The 21,009-nt window shown below is 36.4% G+C and overlaps 1 long non-coding RNA gene across 1 annotated transcript; it reads right to left on the bottom strand.

The window, feature by feature from the left end:
- Nucleotides 1-3,765: 3,765 nt before the first annotated feature.
- LOC147648413 (uncharacterized) lies at nt 3,766-12,495 on the bottom strand. The gene is made up of 3 exons (XR_015280683.1): nt 12,333-12,495; nt 11,255-11,432; nt 3,766-4,098 (listed from the first exon to the last, which is right to left on the bottom strand). It is a non-coding gene; the product is annotated as an uncharacterized LOC147648413 (long non-coding RNA).
- Nucleotides 12,496-21,009: the final 8,514 nt, after the last annotated feature.

The following is a 21,009-nucleotide window of genomic DNA, read 5'->3' as shown; positions in this document are numbered from 1 at the left end:
AGCAGAAGAGTTGGGCAGAATAAGGTGAGGCTGGAAACCTCCCATTCAGCACTGTAACCAGAAGTCACAGGAAAATTTCACTCTGACTATTAGCAAAAATTTATTATCTAGTGGTGCTCTAATGGCAGGATATTATTCTCAGGAGGGTTCTGAGTGACAAAGACTGACAGTGCCTTTATGAAGACTGGATATTGTATGTTTTTGCTTTGTATTTGCTTAGCAGATATGCTTGTGATGGCTCCAATAGACAGGCAATTCTGATTTTTCTGTTCAATGAAAGGATCTCCTGTAAAAAAATTTGACATTTTGGGGTTTTACTGTTCAACTTATTTCAGTTGTGCTTGGAAAGCACTGGAATATCCTTGCAGAGTAATTAAACTGTGAGGTGTCTACTAACTGCTCCTTATTTTTGGTACAGTTTGTCCTTTTATTTGGATTAATCCTATATTATTTTAAAAACCATAATACAGTTTTATTACTGAGTTTACATGCAGAATGGAACTAGTGAAAAGGGTTAAGTAACAGGAAATCCTTTCTTCCTAACACAAAAAAAATTGTGATGACTCTGGGTGGTAATTGCTACAAGTCTATGATGTACTATTGGACAAGCATTATTGCAGCCTTTCTCTTACTGCTGATGTGCTGTGTTTATATTGTTGTGTATGTTTTACAGCTGTGGGAAACTTCTTTCCCCTATAAAGGGAAATATATATGTATATGTATATGTAAAATATAAATATAAATATATGAAAATATAAATATAAGTATACATATAAATATAAATATAAATATAAATATAAATATAAATATAAATATAAATATAAATATAAATATAAATATAAATATAAATATAAATATAAATATAAATATAAATATAAGAAATTATTGCAAAAGCCACAGACTCACTTAGATGTGTGCAATGCACAGATTCTCATGCAAACAGCAAAAAATTAATTTCTAACATGTAGTCTGAATCAGAGTTCTGGCGGGAGCATGACACTCAAAAGGAGTGTCAGGAGCTACTGAGAAGCATTTTCTGTTTGTTTGGGAGTTGTTTTTCTTCAAGCATAAGAAACATACATATGAAAATATTTCACTATTACATGGTGGCAGCTTAGTCTTTGGATCTTCATATTTCAATAGTTTTCTGACTATATAAGCTTGAGGGAGATGAAAACATGGAAGGATAGATTCAGCGGGTTAATAATAATTATGAGGGAAAATGTGTGCTCTCTAGATCCTGTGGTGTTTGTAACCTGTTGTCCAGACATTCCGTGCATTAGTTTGTTCTTATTTTCTTTCCTACAGAATGAATTTATTTTAGCTTCTCCCAGATGTCCTGTCTCAAACAAATAAACCAGATGCTATTATGTCCATAGAAGAAAATAAAAAACATGTCTCTGAAAACATGCCAGATGATTATAGGACACCTACATATCACAGAATGAATCTCTTATTAAACACACACACTTACTGCTGATACAGATTGTCTCTGGACCCCTTGGGAATACTTTAACACTGCTGAAACATTGCTCTATGTGCTCCAGTTGACTTACTCCATAAGGAGTTACTTTTTCAGTTTCAGTGCTGTGTCTTTAAAAAAAATGCTCTGAGAAGATGAAATATTATTAAATACCTTCTGTATCCTCTTGTGTTGACTTTTATTTGTCTGAAATAAGAGCAAAGTGATGCAAAAACAGTCAGAAAAATGCTGGATTTTACTCCTGCATTGCTTGCCACATAAACTGATCCATAAAATCTTTGTTATTTAAAATATCCCCAGATCTTGGGATGAAATGTAGTTACAACTTTGTTTAAATACCACTTTCAAAGTGTATCCATATTTATTGCAATCTGAACCTTTGTGGTAAGAGAGTTCAGCACAGCCAAGGAAATTCTAAAATCTGTGCCACATATTACAAAAGGAGGGCTATCCATGTGTAGTAAGGAAAGAGGTGAGGTCTTTCATTCTCTCACTTTCTCTGCAAATTGTTTTACCTTATTTCTTCCTCTTGGTCAAGCAAAATCTACAATACTAGAGTCTGTTGCACAACTAAAATGTTGTCACTAAAGTGATATGCTTTGTTGGAAGAGAAAGTTGTAGAGACAAATGTGTCAGACACAAGTTATAAAGATTTATTTTTAGTTGCTAATAAATTCCAGAGCTACTACTATGCTGCAGATTGCTGTTTAAGAGTTTTTCTGCCTATGTAAGTTCAGTTTCCAGGTTAGGAATACCTGTTTTCTCCATATAAAAAGAGTTTATAATATACTTTGAAAAGCACCGATTACCAATTGAAAAGGTGAAGTGAGCTGTAGACTACTGCCCTTTGAACCAGGTGCACAATTAGGTATTTGAACAAGACCAAGAAGAAGAAGAAGGTGTTTTTTCTGTAAGTCTTGAGAGATTATATGCCTATGCTCTCTTAGTTCTGGGTGTGTAACCATGCTGATTACAACTATGTGTGAAAGTGATGCATGAGCATACTACCATCTATGCCAATTGGTTAGCCAGTTTGAGTGCTGTGGGGAGCAGAACCGTAGCATAAGGGTACACCAGTAAGACTATCACTAGAAAAAAACCACAGCAGGATTTCAGTTAATGGAGCACTGAAGTAAACGACCTCTCTGTCCAGAGGAAAATGAACAAAACCGCCCCAGACTTTCTCTTCCTGCTCACTCATGTTCTAAATTAACTGCAATAGCTGACTAATGTGATCTTAAGTGTCATCACCTAAGAAAACTGTGGAATTATTTTTGTTATGTTCAGTGAGGGTAGAGGGAAATAACTAAGCAGAAAAGAACAAAACAAAAAATGTGTAATTGAATATATGAGGGATGGAGTTGAATAAAGATGCATACAAATAATTTTATTTAAAAATATGGCAACGTCACAATATTAACATAATTGTTGTGGAGTCAACAAGTCAAATCATCATAAAATTTCTTTATGTGAATATCCATTTTGTGGAATTCATGATCATGTTAATTTGAGATGAAAAAGAAGGCAGAGAAAAGAAGCGATATAGGAGATTCAGTTTCTAATATTAATCTCACCTGTACCAAGACCCACAATTTAATGCGATTTTTGACTTACCCAGTATTATTGTACCAACTAGTAATTCTTCAAAAAAATTGTAGAGATTTCTTTTAGGAAAAACTTATTGGCAGTGGAAAAAAAGCAAAGCCCAAATTTAGTATAATTTGAAACTGATGATATGAAGGAAAATTGTGGAATAATGATATAACTCAGGCTGATAAAAACTGTGTTTTATAAATGACCTATACAGTGAGAAAACAGCAGGTTCAAGATATAAAAAGTGTAATAATTATGCATGGTTTCAACACTTTTTTTCACAAACCAATTCTTTTCAGTCTCTTAGTTGGTGGTCTCAAGCTGAATTATCAATAATAAAATTCTTCTGGAAGTTTTTTTTTTAATTCCCCTAACCAGAAAAATCATGTGTAAATGTGAGTGGCCACAAGATTATCTATATTACTTCATGATAAATTTGAACAAAGATAACAAAATTATGGCCTTAACAGAAAAGTTTTGAAACCATTCTCATTCTGTTTTTTAAGTGATTTGCTACAAATCTGGACAGAACTCTCCTCAGAAGTTATTTTAAATATCTGTTCAACGAAATGCATCCAGTAGGAACGATCACAACTTAATATTGATTTTTTTAAAAAAAAAAAAATTCAGGTTTTTCATTTTAAGTGTTCCTTTAGATTTTAGGTAACCTTTGGAATCTGAGACCTTCTCAAGGATCCTTCTGCAGCCCAGCACCAGTGGGTATATCTAAACTGTTTCACTAGGGACATGTACTGCCCAGGAGTCAAATGAAAGCGGGGCATGGTGCAGACCAGCTTTTCCTGTCACTGTGCTCAGGTGGCCATCTCACCTGCATGGTGCTGCCACTCAGTAGGAAGATGCAATGAATAGTGCCTCAACAGTGGTTGAAACAGTCAGAACTAGTGAAAGGATGTGTGGTTTTGCATTGGCAGATGCCATGTTTTGTAGCAGGTTGTAAAAGCAGCAGAACACCATCTTCTGAGTGCAGAGGTCGAACGTCTTCTTGGAATTCCCAGATTTACCTGTGAAATCATGAACAAGAGCATTTAAGCACAAATACTGAAAAATTAACAATACATGGGATTTGATTTGTTTTGAGCTCTGTCATTTTTAAATTTCAGGTATTTCTTTCCTGTAAGTAATCTGTTTCGTAGGACTCCTCCATCCTTGTGATGCATACCAACTCCTATTATTATGCCTCTGTCTTTTCTGCAACAGTACCCTTCAAACGTGTCATCAGTGGGTCCACCCAGAAGATCTGTGATTTGTCTGAACACTTAGCTCTGTAGAAGTACAAATTATTCCTACTCTGGTGCCTCTTTATGAGCTGTCACTGTGAAAGAACTGTCATGAAAAATTTGAGCTGAATGTGCTTGATTCAAAGCTTGAAGGAGAGGACAAAGACCTTTTTGCTTGAAAACTGCCTCTGTACTTTAAAGATGCATATGTGACTGAGAGACAAAAAAGATGGGCTGCAGCAGCTGTAAGATGCTACACATAAAATATAAAATGGAAATATTAAAAGAAATAAGGGAAGAAAAATTAAGAAAGATTACAAGGCCTGATTGAATAAATTAGGACAAAATCTGAGATGTGACATCGACATTATGGGGATGAGGATGAGTTTCTCCGTGATGAACTGTAGTAGGGAAAAGGAAAGATTGAGTAAAATCTGAAACAGATGTCAGGGTAATAGGTGCAGTAAGAAACACAAGCTCTCCAAAAGCTGAGCAACCAAAGGAAAAAGAAGAAAGCTTTTTCACCATTTCATCTTATTCCCTGTAACTTGGTTATGCTCTGTATGTTACAGGGTCATCCTCAGGCTGCATTTGGTAAAATATGATTTACTGGTGATCTCCAGTCAGTAGACAGAAAATCTGCTAGTGTGTCCCTAGGTGTAAAGTGTGAGGAAAACATCCCAGTGTCTGTAAGCTGTAATATGTTGGCTTATCTGAGCATTAGATGGCCTTTTTCACCACTTGCCAGTCACAAGCCTTTCTGTGTTTGCTGCCTGGGTAGATTTGCATAACTTTGACTCCATCTTTGGCAGAAACACATGCTATGCTGAGAGTATCCCACTTGCATTTTTATGAAATCTGCTCAGCAGTACAAAAATGCATGGATTCTTTGGATTGAAGGAAACTCAGTTTTTTAATAATGACAGTTTCTTTAGATTGCTGCAGAAGGTAGAAATATAAACTACCTGAGAATTTTTCATTAAGTAAAAACACTTAGGATTTTCTGGGACATACTTTGATTCCACTAGTTTGTTGATGCACTGCTTACTGTATTTATTTGCTTGAAAACTGATTGAAATAATGGTAACTATCACATTGACTTGGCTGCTTTCTTTGAACCAAAATGCACTGCCAGTTTTCTTTCAGCCTTTTCTCTAATGGAATGGAAACAAGAAGAGACACTTAAAAAACCCACTCTTTCTGTGTTGACAGTTCTTTTTCAAGTGGGTTTTTACCCTGAGCACCAGCACATTTTTCTATTTCAGTTATTTAAAAGGAAAATATCCTAAATCAATGATTGCATTTTCATTCTAAATTTTTGCACTATTTTTAAGCAAGTGTGTGTGCTTTGAGAAACACCATTCATTTTTTAGCTTATGTTATTTTCCTCTTCAGGTCCTTACTCTCTACTCATCTGAAACTTTGACTGCCTGATGATGTTGTGCTTCCCAAATAGAGGGAAGGTCCTAAACTACCATACTATTCTAGGTGTGAATGCATATTTGAACATTTTGTTAATGACCAGGAAACAAAAAAGAAACACTCAGACTTGTTGTACCACTTCATTTAGGGGAAAAATATACAGGAGACTCCAAGAAAACTCCTCTCCAGTTGTCAGATGGTTTTCTAGCCTAAACTGACATTTATTTAGAAGCACAACCCTAGTGTGCTGAGTAGCCAAGGACTCAAAGCCAGATGCTAGTTTAGAGGGCTTAAGTAATGATTGAGTCTCTATTATTCCTGCCTCTGATGTTTCATATCTGATGTACATTCGGGTGCTAGCTCTCCTGCTTAAAAATGACTTCTTGCCATAGGATTAATGTCAGCAAGGCAGCCATCAATTCTGTTCCACAGCAGCCAGAGCTGGCAAACCATACACTTTTAGAATCAGGTCACAAGAATAAACACATAGGAGAGCAAAGAAAATGTGGAATTGCACATTAGAGACAAGAAGATTTTCCAAAGTATGACTTTTTTCAACCACTTAACTAGTAAATAATGACACCAAGTTACACAAGCCAATACATATATTTAAGTATTGAAATGGATTCTGTATGGCTTCTTCACATTTTTCTGCTCACTACATTTTTGGATGGAAATTTCAGGAACATTCTAATCTACTTCTTGAACACACTCTGTCTGTGAAATTAGCTACACCTATTTCATTACACATTTTAGACTTGGCCAGAATGATATCCAGAAGGCTGCTTTAAAAGAAACTTTCATCACTTTATGTTCAGAGTAGGCTTTTCTGTCTTTTTACTGCAGTGTGTTCTGATATGCCATTTGCCAAAGTGTTACCTTCTCCTACATAGAAAAGGGACAAGCAAAACACAACACTAAAAGTGATCTGGAATTATTCCTTATTTCTTTTATCTGGTGTTAATCATAGAAATGCCCTGTATTTAAAAAAGAAAAAAAAACAAAAAAAACAAAAAGAAAAAAAATTGGGTCTGCAATTTGCAATATTCTTGTGGTTGCTCATCAAGCCAATACAGCCACAGAGATTTCCCAGTTCTCACTCTCCTAAGAACTTAAATCTGTGCATTAAATCTAACACTAGAAGCCAGTGCATTGACTCCTCTTTAAAACTGGGCATAAGATAGTGAACCTCACTATATTTTCAAGTGGCCATCTCACCTGCATGGTGCTGCCACTCAGTAGGAAGATGCAAAGTGATAATGGAAATGACCATTATCACTTTCTTCATTGCTCTGAAGGTTTGACTCCACACCTTCAAAAAACAAATTTAAATAAATCTCCCTTACAATATCCAGAGTATCCAGTTTGCTTTCCAAAACAAACTAACATAATTGAAAATGCATAGTAGTATGCGCAGTTTCATGAGTTCAAGTAAATAATAGTAAAACACATTTAATGTATTTTTTTTTAAAATATCTTTTTCAATAGGACCTTTTGAGCTTTAAGCTTTCAGTTTTCTGGTTGAATACTGTATTTAGCCTTTGTTAGAAGGGTCACTAATTTATGAAGCTACTTTAATTTACCTATTTGTACTTTAGTCTTTATTTTTAACTATTTAAATTGAACTACAAGTCAAATACCTTGCTCTATGTCCAAGAGTTTTGTTGACAGTAGTCTTTAAAAATCTGCAACATACTTTTCAGGTAGATAGATTGTGTTAAACGGCATTTTAATATCCATTTTTCAGCTGAAATCCTTTAAAATGTTGACTCAGAAATTGTGTCAGTAACAACAGTTATTCTGAAGAGTAATGTACTTTTCCTATGCCTAGTTGAGAGGAATTTTAAAGGGGATGCTGATTTATGTGATCATTTAATTACTGTATACAAAAACCATAAACTCATATGTAAAATACATGTCTGTATTTGAAAATGTATGATACCTGTGTTGACTCAAAATCATCTGAAAGACAAGAAGCTTAATGTAGAAGACCTAACTTGTAGCCGTCTACTGTGCTTCACCCACAGATTATATATTGTCTATCCTGCAATAATTTTCATCCTGCTTCCTTTATATTCTGAGTTTTTTCTGCTGTCTAAAAAGTTTGCCATGATCTGAGTAGACCTTTCTCTAATTTAAAAAAAAAAATAAAAAAATAAAAAAAGAGGAACAAATTAACAAAGTATAATTTGCTCTAAGTCCTGAGAATCAATCCAAGTATGTCCTGAAATGCACATTTTTGCTGAAAAGCATGCAGCTTTTTTTATATCCCTAGAATTCTTTAATCTTGGCAAGACTTAGCACTGTTTCATTTCTTAGTTAATCTTTATAAGTCACTCTTCATCTGTTAAACATTGACTCTTCCAAAACATTACAGTTTTACTATGAAGAGACAGTAAGACAGATGGATAAGGTTCAAGAAAATTGGTTTCTTAGTCAGCATCCATACACATAATGAGTAAAATTTTCTGTTTCCCTAATGCTATATTGTAAATTTTATTTAAATAGTGCCCAGTGTAAGCTACTTTTTTTATTAAAACAATAATTGAAATATAATTGAAAATAGACAGCCCATTATTTGAAGTTTTGTACTTGAAAAGAGACTGACTTAGATCATCTTAGTTTGTGCCATAACATGGGGCAAAAGTTTACTGACTGTAGGTGACATTGAACAAAAATCTTAAAATCTATACATCCATGAGAAATTTATTGCTAATAATACCTTTTGTGTCTATATTTGTGAAGTTGGCGAAACGCAAATCAAATAATTATTTTATATCATTTGATTTAGAGTAGGTTAAGCTAGATTTTAGGAAGAAAATCTTTACTGTGAGGATGGTGAGTCACTGGAACAGGTTGCCCAGGGAGGTTGTGACTGTCCCATCCCTGGATGTGCTCAAGTCCGGGTTGTATGGGGCTCTGTGTGACCTGATGTAGTTAGCAGCATCCCTGCCCATGTCAGGGGGTTGGCAAAAGGTGGCCTTTATGTCCCTTCCAACCAAAGCCATTCTAACCAAAGCTTGCAGCAGAACCCACGGGAGCAGCTTTCTTTCTGTGCAAGGCAAAGCACTGTTATAAACCGGTCATCAGGGAAAACCTGGAAGAGGATGTTCTCTATGTTCTTGAATCCTGCAATGGAACCCAACACTGATAGCGTAAAATTCTAAGGGAAACTGACAAAACAGACAAACCAATATGTAATTTACCTTTCCCTACAAAGCAGCTCACCTGGGCTGATAGACTCAATGCTGGTGGTAGAGGTATTGACATCTGGCATGGGCCTTTCAGGTGGAACTCTCTGTGCATGCTCAAAAGGGTTGCTCAGGTTAGAGAAATTTGAGTTTTCTAGAAGAAAGGGAGTCTTTGGAGGACAGAAGAATCTGTGATATAAGGAGTAGTCTGGCATAATCAGGAGGAAACAGACTATTTTAATGAATATTTGAAAGGATTAAACTATGGGCTAGGAAAGAAAGAAAGAAATAAAAAAAAGACAATTAATCTAGGAATAATAGCAATACAAATGAAATTATTTTATGTTTCCAATAACTAGAATTGAAATTCAGTTGCTGGGGTGATATGGGGCAAAGAAGAGAGAAATCAGTAAGACCATAGAGGTCAGTGTAAACGGTCTTTCCAAATCTACTAAAATAACAGGTCAGTAGTAAAGAGGTCAGTGAAAATGACCTCATGAAATTAAAAACTAAAAGCACTTGTGAATGAAAGTTTGAGGACTATCAGAGCCGGCACAGATCATATGAAAGTAGAAAGTAAAAAGAAGGAAGAGGTGGAAAATACCTCTTTGTCAAAATTCTAAGACAAAAGAAAGTCTTCCTTCTCTTAGTTCCTTTCACGTGCTTTCTCTATCTTTCTCCCCCTCTCCTTTTTACCTTTGCTTCTCCCTTTATCTTTTTTCTGTCTTTTCTTGTCTCCCTCTCCCTCTCCCCTTCCACCTTTCTCCATGTACTCCAGATGAATTTTCAGTACTCCAATGGTAAGCTGTGTATCTAACTCTTTTACCTATATTCAGTTCTTTACAATTCTTTCTCCTTTTTTCTTTCAGTCTTTTTACAGAGCAAAGTAATGGCAATGGAGTGTTCAGTTTGGACTAATGTTTTTAGGAGGTGTCACAGCATGTTCTTCTTCCAACCACATATATTTTATCTCATGTATCTTATTTATTTTGCCACACTAATTATCTGCTGTGGAAATTTGGTGGGGGGTGTGATAATTTCTTTGAAAATTTCCACTGTGCTAAGGAAACAGCCTGATAACTGCAATTTATAACCACGAACTGCAAAGCTGAATTGAACATGGGTGTTACTGAAACCAATCCAAGCTTGAATGCCTGAGTCCTAGATATGTATATCAGGAAGAAAAAATAAGGCTTAAACTTGTGCTTTCATAAACTGTTTGGGAAGGATATCTTTATTCAGATCAAGGTTTAGAAATAGAGGTGTACAAACACTGGAAAGCTTGTTTCAGTTCCTGGCAACAAGGTTTGATAACAATTGTCTTACTGTGTGCTCAGGTTCCTGTATTTCTAACCTAGAAAACACTCTTTTGCAATCTGATTTTACAAAACATAGCAGAAAAAACAGAGAAAAGTCAACAGACATGCTTAGATCTGTACCAGTCTTGACCTAGGGAAAGATTAAGAATTTCTGGTTCTAAGTGGATTTATGGAATTAACTAGACTCTGAAGCAGGTTGTGCAAGGACCTCCTTTTCCTTGGAGTTTTGAGGGATGTGACTAGAAAAAGTCCTAAGCCATCTCTTCTAAATTCAGTGCTGACATCATGAGAAGAAGGCTGAACTGAAAAAACCTCTAGATACTATCCAACCTGAGACTGTAATGTGAAGTTCTTACTGCAAGAGGGAAATTATATGAATGAAGAATGCCATGAAAATATATGAATGAGAATTGCATGGAATAGGTTGAACATTTACCTCTGTCTATTTTTTATTTTTATTTTTTTGTTGTTGTTGTATTACCAGAACAAAAGTGATAGTATAAGTGGAATTATAAGTGAATATGAAATGAATGTGTATCTATATATCCATACCTATGTATATCACGTATATATACCCAAAACAGACAATATTTATAAAAAAAATCATGCTAAGTTGAAAAACTCCCTGGTAGTAGACAACTGAAGAACTACTTTTTCATAATTTGAAAGGATTTCCATTTATAGTGTGTCCTTTTTCCACAGCAATACAAATTAATGGAAAAACAAGAGCTCTTTTTCATTTCTCTCTATGGCTTGTTGATTCTGTCAAGCTGTGTAAGGTCAATGAGTAGATTCTACATCACTGTTGAGAGGCGGGAAAGAGAGAAGCAGTAGTACCATCTCTCTAAAATCTGCAGTATTACTGGCTGCAAAAAAACTCCTAAAGCGGAGGATCTAAAGGAAGGAGTTATGATTCAGATGAAAGGCTTTAATGGTCTTTACAGTGGAGTTTCCTCTGCAATGTAGTTGTGTGTCATATGTTAGCTATCATTACATACCATTGCTTACCCAAAGTGAGATGTAGAATCAGGTTCATTACTAGAGGCTGTCTGCTTTCCTCTGGAGTACTCAGGTTTGACCATGGTCAGATAAAAAATACAGCATTTTTCTTGTACAGTGTAGTGCTTTCTGTGTTCCCAACTGTTGGAATGCCAAGAATGTTATTTTCCATTTGCTGGTGGAACTCCTTGGGGTTGTAAAGAAGAAAAAATGTTTTAGAGATCTAAATATAAAGGAATGCAATTTTAACATATTGTGTCATTAAGAAATTTAGAAGCTTTTAGACAGATTGTGGAGGTAGCAGAAAATGAGATGCAGTGTTGCATTAGATATGTTTTTAGTATTTTCTTCTTTTTGTAAAAGCTGTAATTTTCAGAGTTTAGAACCAATTTAATGTCCCTGGAGCTAGAGCTTTTTTGTATCCATTGTCCATTAGGTGAATTGCTCAGCCAAGAATGGAATCCATTTATAATGTATAAAATATAGTAAAATGCTTTAAAAACAGTCTAGGTAGGGAAGAAATCATCAGGAGTCCATTAAATTCAAAGATGGTGAGTTCTGAGGTTCTTCTTATAATCAGATAATGGGTTTTTGTGCTTTGATAAGAGGCATTAGATATAAGAAGATTTATTTAAAAGTTTGAATTCAATAAAAATTTATACAGAAGTAATGCAAAATGCATTCTGTTTGACATTTGAGACAGCTTTCAAAACAGTATTGTGCTTTAAAAAATACCCTGTGACTTCAGTAATATTTATTATATCTTAATAAAAATTAATAAATAACACCTGAAATTATAGTGTCAGCATTACATACTTTAAAGACACCCATCAGAATTCTCTATAAAGTTACATTCTCATGGCATCACAACTTGGACATGAAAATGTGGTTTTACAAGGCAAGATCACAGGTGCTGACATATTTGGTAGCAATTAGAGCAAACCTTCTCTGCAGAGAATTTAAATTGTAAAGAATACAAAAGGAATACGACGGGAATACGAAGGCAGCAACTGAGTCTAAGACATCCTGCTGAAGGTTCCAAGTTCCACAGTGTCTCATGTGTGCCCAGGCTTATCTCACAGCTCACCTGTTTAGGTCTCCTCTAGCAGCCAGTGGCTGGCAGCAGCTGGCTGGGGTAGGAGCTGTCACTTGGAGCCATGCTTCTCTGTGCTTCCACCGGCGGCTGCAGAGGAAAGAAGGTCTCAGTATTGTGTACCTTGGCAGGAGCAGGGCTCCATTTCAAAACAGCTGATGAGGCCTGGAAAACATAGGAACAGGCTTCAGATACTGGGTTAGCATTTACATCTATCTGGTGACTAGAAACTCACTGAGATATCCTAAACAGTTTTTGCTGCACCGTTGAATCTTGGTTCCTCTGTGAGTTGATGTAAATTTTCTCATGCTTTTTATTCTTTTTATTCTGAGAAGAAGACGTATCTCCCAGTAGGAATCTGTTCAATGTACAAACAAGGAATTAAGGAATATTCTGGAGTTGAAAATCCCAAAGTGAAAAAATTTAAAAGTTATTTTGGGTTGAAATGGAATTTTTCCAAACTTCAATGCAGCAAATGCATTTTAGTGCTTAGTCAGCATATATAAAGTGTGCTTCATCTTTGCTATAATTTTTACCAAAATGTTTTCTTTTTGGAAAGTATTAAACCCATACAAACACATCTTTTTTTCTGGTCTATTTTCTGTGCATCATTCTAAGACATCTTTAGCTGATTTACAGATATTCTTGTAGTTTGTCCTTCAATATCCATTACATGGCTTCTACTCAGATTGGAGAAGTTTATGTGAAGCAACAAGCTGAAAGCAATGATGATGCCTAGGTTTTATTTTGGACTGAGCTGATCATAGGGGATGGAACAGTGTAATTGGCAACTTTTGCAAATCAGTGATTTGCCATGGAGAAGGGTCAAAATATTCTAGAGGGAATATCCACTGCAAGAACTATGTAGAAATTGAGAAAATATTGAAAACAACCAAGATGCGCTTAGTGGATGATGTCTCCAGGACAGAGGAGACTCAGACAAAAGATGAAGTTACAACTTTTAGGTGCTCCTTTCTATCCTGCCTCTCCCTTCCTGTTTCTGTGTCAGCTTACCTTACATACACATGTACAGTTTTCTAGTTCCTTCAGAGCTCTCATGGTGTTCTGGATAAATAGTATACATTTCAGAGAAAAAATTGCATAAATGTTAATTCACCCAGTAGGTTTAAATGACTCCTTGGGGTCAAATGAAATGCATGTTAATGACACTCATGTACAGTAAGAAGCACAGATTTTTGAAATCTGTCACTATACACATACAGAATCAAACAACAAAGCTACCATTTAAGCAATGGCATGAATGCCTGCAATAAAACTTGAATTGCAGACAATACTTTGCTTTAGAATCTTGCACCTTCAAAAGTCTATCTTCCCCTATTTGGAATTAACAGGCATTTTCAACAGTACTGGGGAGGTCCCAAGGACCATTATGAAAATGGAGCACACCACCAGTGGAGACAATAGTGGTGATTCACCACATGAGTGAAACACAGCAGGATCGCTATTTGAGACAAAAAGCAAATATGTCAGATGAGACAATTCCATTACAGGAAGAAGGATATTAATGATTTCATACAAGGCAATGTGTATGCAAAGGGAACTTGTTTGTGTTGTACTCCTCGATGTGACCACTCATGCCCTTAAAGCTACAACAAATCAAGATACAAATCAAGCTACAACAGCCAGGGAAGAAGGCTAAGGCCAGCAGAGTGCAAAACACCATTCAGGAAAAGATTAAAAAAATATGCTTTCCAGCAGAAAAATGTTTTCTGGTTTATTGATTGCTATTTTTTAATGTGGCTATTTGAGAATGTATTTACATGCTGAAGGTAGTCTGTGGTTCTCCAGACAGACCAGTAAGAAGAGAGGATCTTAGAAGTTTTAAGACAGAGATTTTATAATTTATGAGAGAGATTAGTTGGTATAATTGCCCATGGTAGCAAGATCCACAACGGTATTCCAGGAAGGCTTTTTCACTGTCCTGTGTCCATGTTTCCAGCACTAAATGTAGAATGAAGTACTAAGTCAGAGATCTCTTTTGGTTCTCTAGCCAGGACTCCAAAAGATTATACAAACTTGGGGAATTACTGTCTACTGTCCCTAAGAGTCCACATGACATTTGGGTGCAATGTGAGAGAAAATGGTGAGCTCACCTCCTCCCACTGTCTGCTGGAGACAAAGGAACTACTTAAGGCTTATTCACATGTTCTCCGATCTCTCATGCCCAAGAGACAACGCCCTCCCCACTGCAGGGCTCTTTTCACAGTGTGTACTTCCTGGCTTGAAAAGAAATAACATCTGCCTCTTTGAGCATTGCTAATAACAGCTTTGAGGTCTCCAGCATTCCTTTTTTTGTTCTATTTTCAATTATATAGGCTGTATTATGAAGAATAGAAAGGAAAGAAAGAAAAAACCACGGTAATTCAGGCAACACTTGTGAATTCTGGGTGACATTTCCTCTGTAAGGCAAGCTAGCTTAAAACTAACGCTTTAGCAGAACATTTTACTTGCCTTTTGTGATTGGGCTACAGTGACATTACTTTTATTATGATTTAATATATTCACGGGACTTCCTTCAACACCCTTCCAACAAAGACAAGTGATAAGTCTTAGAGTAACACACAACAGAGGCAGAGAAATGGTTTACTCTGCTTTAGACTATGCTCAAGTAGCAAGAGGAAATCCAAAAAGTAGAAAATATATGTGAAGATATTTCCTTTTAACTTCTCATAGACACTCTGTAGGTAGCCTCACATCTTATCTCTGGATCTGGAGAGCAGGTGCCTCTTGTGGAGGGCAGTATGTGACTAGTCCAATATTGGAGAAATAGAAACTCTAACTGTGTCCTTGAGAGCCACTGCCACTTCTCTCTTCCCTTCCTTCCCATAACAATACCACCAGCTTGGTAAGCCACTGCTGCAATGCCTCAGTAACAAACTAGAGCATGTAAATCTTTGAACATCCAAAATGCATTACTTGTAATGTAAATCCCTGATCCTTGACCTTTAGTTTTACTGCTGTAAAGGTATAAACCTCCAGACCACTCTGTGTTGGGCAGGGGCAGTAGTGAAGAGGAGTCAAAAATGCTGGTTGGAGGAGAGATAAGAGTAGGGCTTCTACCTCTAAATGTTTAAAATGTAGTAGCACAAAATTTAGTAGATACTTAGCCCAAACAAAGAAGAAATTACAAGATAAAGCACATACAACTTTCATTCTGAGAAGGAGATGAAAAATAAAAGAGCATGCTAGGTGTTCATCATATCATTTAATGTACACTGTGTTAAGATACTGCAGTTCTGAAGTGATGCACCAAAGCTAGTTACAGCTGAGAACTCCAGTAAGGAAAAATTGAACAATTTTGTCTTATTTTTTTGGCTGCAGTTTGGCTACATCACTGTTCTTTAGAATCACTTCTCTACTTAGTCATCTTTTCAATGAATGTTATTGCTTCATCAGTGTAAGGCAGCTGCCATTGCTGTTTTGCCCTGTTAAGGACAGGCTGCTCTTTTGAAAACGAGCCAGAACACTTGGGAAATATATTTTATGGCCTAAGAGAATTTTTAAAATGGTGGATAAAAAGGCCATAACTTTATCATCTGAGCAAGAAAATTCCTTTTATGTATTATAATTAAATTGATTAAAACTGTTGCATAAGCTTTGAATTTCATGCAGTGGTCTTTTTAATTACAGGTTCCATTTAAGACAGATCCCATCACCTACACCAATCATTAAGTAATGATGGTGTATATTATTACACTATTGCATGTTGACAAAAATCACAAAAAGTGAACTTTATACTCAGGAGATCCAGAGATTAGCTTCAAACTTTGGTTTCTTCTGGCAGGATGTATGTAGATAAATTTTTCCAGTGGCAGATAAATCATGATCTAGGAAAAGTCTGGTGTAGTTGCATGGCAAGTAACCAGGATTTAAAGAAGCAACAAGATTTTAGTTTAAAAGTTTAGATGGCACTACTTAACCTTATTACTACATGACTTTTTATTAGTATGGCTACCTTTTAAAGATGAGTGAATGATCAAAAATCACATTCACCTGGGGCCTTTGACTTGCCATAGGAAAAAAACCTCTCACACAAGCATTCACATGCAGTCACTGCAGCCATGGGAGATAGAAAAATGACTTATACCAATGTGTATGACATGGAAAGCTGGGAAAGAGAGAACTATTAAAACTTTAGGAATGGTAAGAACAGAAGAATATTTCAGTTTTGGTAGAGTTGCTGTAATGCTAATGTAATGTATAATCATTCCTTTATTATATTCTCCATGTATTAATTTTATCAACCTTTATAATAATGTTTATCCTACTGCATTCTTTCAAAAATGGCCCACTTTACCTATTTTATCTCATAGAGATACCTATGTCTCATCATCTTTAGTACATTTTATGCTATTTTCACTTCTGCTATCTACTTTAAAGGAGGAGTATAGAACCAGAACCACTCTACAATAAAAAAGCGACCTTGCCAAAGACTTATAAACATATTTTCCATTTTCATGTTCATGTCCTACTATTCCCAAAGTTTTATTTGCTTATTTGATTGCTGCAGAGCACCGAATTGACATTTTCAGAGGATTACCCAGAATGACACCGAGTTCTAGCAGAGAGTTCAGAGAACATAATTGTTTGTGAGCGCAACTGTGTTCATCATTATTTGTTGCAAATGGAAATATCAAAAACAATGAAAACATTTAAAATTTGGAAACCAATCATTTGATCTCCATTGAAATGAAGGTAATTAGAAAATTAAGATAATACAATCCCTGAATATCGCAAGTTGGAAAGCAACTATATATATATATATATATGGGTCACTGAGTCCAACTCCCCAGATTCTAAATTTAAAATTACTTTCTGCTATAAGAACTTAAATTATTTTTTCTTGCAGCAGTAAAACTGGATTTAGTTATGCTAAAATCTAAATATGAACAAGCTGAGAGACTATATCACACACATTGTCTTGTGTATTTCATGGCAGTGGAAATAATGTGCTAAGTTTGTGTTGATGGTGATAACTGGAGGAAAAAAAACATTATTCAGGCATATAAGCTTCTATTAATTTGTTTCAATAGCTACAACATTTTTGTCTTTGTCTATGGCAGTATCAATATAACTGATAAAAACCAACAGTAACAGTTTGGTAAGGACATAGTGTGGTGGGTTTTAGCGCTAGCTAAAATAGCCAGGGTACTTAGTCATTTCTTGCTGTGAGATTGGATTAGGAGAAGGGCAAAAGAGGCTTAAAACTTAAAAGGAATAAAGAAACTTTATTAACACGACTACAAGAATAAGAAACCAGAATAAAACCTCCAGAAACCTTTCCTCTCCCTACCCAACCTTTCCTTTCCTGACTCCGTAGAGACCAAACTTGGGATGTTACAACAGTACCAACTATACAATAGTCTTTTCATCAGTTCTTGTAGAGAGAGGAGTTTTCTCTTGCCATGCCATGGAGATTCCTCCACAAGAAACAGTTTTCTTGTGGCTTTTCATTTCTATGAATAGCAGCTGTCCGGGCATAAGTTCTGCTCTTGTGCCCTCCTCCCATTTTCACAGCCCTTTTAGAGATGTGTTCATGGGCCATGAACTCAAAGGGGATTATTTTAAGGATGAGTTATTCAAAGGCAAAGGTTCTCTCCATCTGTCTCTGTGATCATCATTGAGAACAGAGGTTTTCTTCTTCTTTTCCTGGGGGCAAAGAGTCTTCATCCGCTCTCATCTCTCTCTCTGTTTATGCATCTCATGGGATCACAGTTACTCCAACATCTGCTTAGCTCCATCGATGGATATCTCTGCTCAGATCTGCAGCTTGAATACTTCATTCTCCCACTACTCTTTCATGAATTAAAGGCGATATTTCAGTATATCATTGTCCATCTACATGGCCCTACCAAAAGAATATTTCAGCCTATTAGAGCATCTCCTCATTCTCCTTCCATTTGAGGCTCGACTCTTTCTTTTACTGATCTTGATGTTTCATGTTGTCTTTCTACGTGTCACTCTATTCTTTTCTTTCCCTGGAAAGAGGGACAAGGTCTGCAGGTCCCATCTGTGCACTCAAAGGGTAAAATCTCCAGGCCATGGCAGGTAATTGCAGTGTCAGATTTCAGGCGGTGCTGGTGCCTCTCTCAGCTCCGCAGCCACTGGAGGGGTGGACGGTTCTCGGCCCAGAGCTGTCTGTGAGGACTGGGGAGGAACGGGGCCCAGAGTGCTTCCTGGGAAGGCTCAGCGCCACCACAGAGCCTGTCCCGGGCTCGGGGGAACCCCGCAGTCTCCATCCCCCGCCCGGGAGCCACTGGGCTCTGGCTCAGCCCCCCTCAGGCCGCACAGGCCGCAGGGCAGCGGGGCCAGCCTCACCAGAGCTCTGCTGCCTTTCAAGGCCAGAAAGAGAGAGAGAGAAGTTCCCAGGCTTGGGTTTATAAAAGGTGGTATTCACAAAGGTGAACTTACTTTTCAGTGGTGCAAGATGCTCTCAGTTCTCAGAAGTGGCCAGCTATTGGCCTGATCTCAAGCACAGAAGAAACTCCCAGCAGCTTCTTTCAAAGAAATCACTTCCATGGGTGTTTCCCACTTCTTTCTCTAAATGTCAAACTACCACACATAGTAAAAAGCCATTTTAAGAAAAATCCATTGCAGCATCCTATGCAACGTACATTACAATGCTATTGTCCTACCAAGTCTTAAGAAATTATCTGTCAGACTATATCCCTGTTTTTCAATCTCCCTCCCAACATGAGGGTCTCTAGGACTTCTCTTGTTGTCTACAGGGTTTTTTAAATTAATTTTTTCAAGTAGATGATCCAGAAGAAACATGCAAGTGACTACTTTCCTAGTGCTCAGTCTTGTTTTGACTGGGACCTTTGAATGCTGCTGTGACAGAAATTCCTAATCTGCCAGAGATTATTATTATAGGAATAATGTAGTTAAATTCCATGGGATAAATCATCAGTATTGAATTTAAGCATATGTGCAGTATTTTTATTTGACTCAGGTCTGAATACTGAAAAATGAGAGATGGTGTGGATTAGAGAAATGTATTAATATATCAAACTGCAGGTTTTATATAAGAAAATACTAATTTCTCCCTGACAAAACCGAAATTTGCATTATTCTTTCTATGAAGTCTTCTTCTTATCTGTGATCCAAATCATTGGCCTATGCAATGCAATATAAACTTCAATGCATTTCACTATGCATGTATCCCATGTGTTCAGCCATACCGAGTGAGTCTTTGGCATAACTAAAAAGCAAAACTAAAACCAAAAATTACTATAAGGAGAATATAATACAAATTCAAGGGAGTGCAATGGAGAAATAAATTCAAGTTAAAAAACAGTTAACATAGTTACAACATGAGTGTGGTGCATAAAAACTTCAGATTACCATTACCTGACTAAGAATTCTTTTCTTTTACTTGACTTGAATTTCTTTTACTTGAATACATTGGCTTGAACTACAGTCTTGGAAATTTGGGCAAATTCTTCTAGCACTATAGAAAAACATTCTCAGAAAGTCAGACTACTTGCAAGAATTCAAGGAAAGAACTGAAAATTAGATTATATAATGAGGTCCCTATGTCACAGATTGTCAAATTTCCCAGTTTAAAACTCCAACATAGCTGAAATTGTCAGGAACAGAACTGGACTCTGCAAACTGGATGGTCCCTGTGGAGAATTTTGCTGAATTGCAGCAATATCTGTCTTTGTGTTCAGGTTGGTGAATAACTAGTGATAAGAAAGCTTTGTGGACCAAAGTTCAGGGAACTCTCTTCACACTTCACAATAAAGTACAAATATCTAATACTTTCAGATACCTCTTAACTTTCAACATTCTGGGGTTTGGTTGTATTTTATTTGTTTTCGGGTTTTTTTGGTTTTGGGGGTTTTTTTTGTTATTTTGTTTCTTTTTGTTTCTGTTTTTTTACTGTAGCTCAAAGTTACTTTCTGTATGTGTATTCTATATTTACTTCTACAAGTCCTCTATATAGATTTCATTGCTTGTGCAGGCAGACATAAATTAACCTGAAGCAGCATTTTTGAGACGAACATGGTTGGTAAGAAAGAGATGTGGGTCACCAGATTTTCACAAAACATATATTGAACAATTATTTTCTTCCTTCTATATGCTAAACTGTTAGGGCAAATATAATTTTTCAGAAAGAGAAGGAGCATTGGGATTCATCCTAGCATTGTTTGCATCAGTATTCGCTGACAGTAATTTTATAATCTCCTCAACCCTTTCGGATGAATGGCAGCTGAATGAAGCACTTTGTATATGGGTTTGGTCTCTTGCAAGTACTAGGAGTTACTTTTTCTCTGTTACTGTGGGTTGAGATCTCACTGTGTGAGATCAGCAGTCACTGAAGATATTACATAAGTGAAGAAATTATCATGGCTAAGCTCATGGGTGGTAACTTGCCAAAATAGCTTGATGGCTCATCTGGACTTAGTAGGCAGAATAACCTACAGTCTTTGTGGTTTTTTTCAGAAATTTAAAAGCATTTAAACTAACATTTTGGAAAAATACCTAATAGAAATGACAAAATTAATTGAGGGAAGGTATTCAGGTTTTGAGACATATGTAGGCCAGCTCTGCATATCTCCCACATGTAAGGATTTTACTAAAAGAAGGAAATGAGCATTTGGTAGGATCTTGGCATCTTCCTTCTCTGCCTCTTTCCCACAGTGAC

This window comes from Cyanistes caeruleus, chromosome Z, assembly GCF_971803275.1.
Source record: "Cyanistes caeruleus chromosome Z, bCyaCae1.hap1.1, whole genome shotgun sequence".
NCBI lineage: Eukaryota > Metazoa > Chordata > Aves > Passeriformes > Paridae > Cyanistes > Cyanistes caeruleus.
This window is presented reverse-complemented; position numbering and strand designations above follow the sequence as displayed.